At 40.3% G+C, this 2,878-nt stretch overlaps 1 non-coding gene across 1 annotated transcript; it reads left to right on the top strand.

Moving 5' to 3' along the window:
• The first annotated feature begins 964 nt into the window (after positions 1-964).
• TRNAG-GCC (transfer RNA glycine (anticodon GCC)) lies at positions 965-1,035 on the top strand. Its single transcript has one exon. It is a non-coding gene; the product is annotated as a tRNA-Gly (tRNA).
• Positions 1,036-2,878: the final 1,843 nt, after the last annotated feature.

Genomic DNA, 2,878 nt, shown 5'->3' with positions numbered 1-2,878 from the left:
AACCTTTGAGCAAGAAACATAAGATAAAGCATCAAGAATGGGCCAAGAAATATCTTAAGACTGATTTTTCAAAGGTTTTATGGACTGATGAAATGAGAGTGACTCTTGATGGGCCAGCTGGATGGGCCAGAGGCTGGACCAATAAAGGGCAGAGAGCTCCACTCCGACTCAGACGCCAGCAAGGTGGAGGTGGGGTACTGGTATGGGCTGGTATCATCAAAGATGAACTTGTGGGACCTTTTCGGGTTGAGGATGGAGTGAAGCTCAACTCCCAGACCTACTGCCAGTTTCTGGAAGATAACTTCTTCAAGCAGTGGTACAGGAAGAAGTCGGTATCGTTTAAGAAAAACATGATTTTCATGCAGGACAATGCTCCATCACATGCATCCAACTGCTCCACAGCGTGGCTGGCCAGTAAAGGTCTAAAAGAAGAAAAAATAATGACATGGCCCCCTTGTTCACCTGTTCTGATCCCCATAGAGAATCTGTGGTCCATCATAAAATGTGAAATCTACAGGGAGGGAAAACAGTACACCTCTCGAACAGTGTCTGGGATGCTGTGGTGGCTGCTTCACGCAATGTTGATCGAAAACAGATCAAGCAACTGACAGAATCTATGGATGGAAGGCTGTTGAGTGTCATCATAAAGAAAGGTGGCTATATTGATCACTATTTTTTTGTTTTTGTTTTTGCATGTCAGAAATGTTTATTTCTAAATTTTGTCGTTTGCCTGGTGAAAATAAACAAGTGAGATGGGATTATATTTGGTTTTTATTAAGTTGCTCAAAACTGAGATTAAGAGTCTCATGCTCTACCGACTGAGCTAGCCAGGCTGCAGACACACACTCACGCACCGCACCACACCGCACCACAAGAGCTTCATGTGGTCAGGTCGGGCGATGGTGGCAGTCTGATCCTGGGACCTGGATCTGGCAGGCACCACTTCCATGAAGGACTCATCCAAGCATTGGTGGTTCAGTGATAAAATTCTCGCCTGCCACGTGGGAGGCCTGGGTTTGATTCCCGGCCAATGCAGCACAGCTTCTTTTCTCATTTGCTGACCATTGCAGCGCATCTCTTCCCTCATTGACTTTGCAGACACTTGCGAAAACATTGGGCACTTGCTGCTTTTCTTTCGCTTCCCATCCTTTTGGGCCTTCCCTGCCCCTTATCCTGCAGGGCTATGCTGTTTGTCATGTTTTGTAGCAAGCAGAAGGGGACAGTTCGTAAGGTGTTATCTGGGTTGACAGTGGTTAGCATAAGTAGTAAAAGGCAGCAATAAGCAACCACCCAACATGGGGCTCAAACCCACAACCCCAAGATTAAGAGTCTCATGCTCTACCGACTGAGCTAGCCAGGCTGCAGACACACACCGCACCGCACCGCACCGCACCGCACCACAAATTTTTCGTTATCTTTATTATAGGCTGTAATGAAGTTGAACTGCCATTTCTCATCATTAGATTTCAGGTGAGATTTAGTTGTATCCATGACAGCATTTTCTCTCACAGTTTTTTCAGTGCTTTTTTCTCTAGTATTTTCAAGCGTTTTTTTCAAACATTCACCCTGAGTTTTTGCTAAGTTTACCTTATAAGCTTGTTGTATTAGGGTTTTTGGATACTTTTTTTCCCGAAATCTGTTAGTCAGGATCTTGCTTTGTGTTATATAATCCTGTTCACTACTATTATTTTTCCTTATTCTTAAATATTGACTGAATGGAATATTATTCTTCCATTTAGTATAGTGTGCACTGTTATAATGTAAATATCCATTAATGTCTACTTTTTTAAAATGTGTTTTTGTTACGATTTTCTTTTTCATATGTGAAATCTCTAAATCCAAGTAAACTATTTTTTCAGCGCTGATAGTGGATGTAAAGGAAATGCCCCATGTGTTTTGATTCATTTCCCTCACCAGCAAATGGGCTTGTTCTATATCCCCCCTCCAAATGATTAATAAGTCATCTATAAAACGTTTATACATTATTATGTTGTCTTTGTATTTTTCTGAATTAAGTGGGGATAGGGACTCGAATAGCCCCATAAATAAATTTGCAAAACTTGGGGCTACCCGAGTCCCCATCGCGGTACCATGCTGCTGCAGGTACAGTTGTCCATCAAACTCAAAGACATTATGACGCAAAATGAATTGCAAACCAGTCAGAAGAAATTCTACTTGTTCATCTGGCATTTTTTCATTTTTCTCCAAATAAAATCTGGCAGCTCTTATACCCAAATTATGTTCTATATTTGAATATAACGCTACCACATCTAGGGTTAGAAATAAAAAATTCTCCTCCCAATCCATTCCCTCCAAGAGACTAATGAGGTGGCTCGAGTCTTTCAAATATGAGGGCAGTGATTTGACATGTGCTTGTAAATGTAAATCCAGGTAGTGTGACAAACAGCTAGTGAGAGAATTAATCCCCGAAATAATAGGTCGTCCAGGTGGATTTTCGAGGTCCTTATGGACTTTGGGGAGATGGTAAAAAAAAGCCATAGCTGGTTCTTTGTTAATTAAAATTTTTTTCTCTCTTTTTGTTATAATTCCTTTCTCAGAGGCCTCATTCAGAAATAGGTGATATTCTTTAGAAAAATCAACAGTAGGATCCTTTTCCAATTTTTTATAGTATTTTCGATTGGATAGTATTTTAACTGCCTCACTGAGATAATCCTTCCTATCTTGAATAACAGTACCACCGCCTTTATCAGCCTCTCTAATTATTATTTCAGTGTTCTCTCTTAGATTTTTTAAGGCTTCTCTTTCTTGGGGGGTAATGTTATATTTAGCAATTTTTTGGGCAGTTTTTGATTTCTTATGTAAATTTTTACATTTTTTATCTTTGCTCTTTATTTTATCAGTAGTATTCAACTTACGG

This window comes from Phyllobates terribilis, unplaced genomic scaffold (assembly GCF_046119375.1).
Source record: "Phyllobates terribilis strain yellow unplaced genomic scaffold, ASM4611937v1 Scaffold_5__5_contigs__length_657084704, whole genome shotgun sequence".
In the NCBI taxonomy this organism is placed as follows: Eukaryota; Metazoa; Chordata; class Amphibia; order Anura; family Dendrobatidae; genus Phyllobates; species Phyllobates terribilis.
This window is presented reverse-complemented; position numbering and strand designations above follow the sequence as displayed.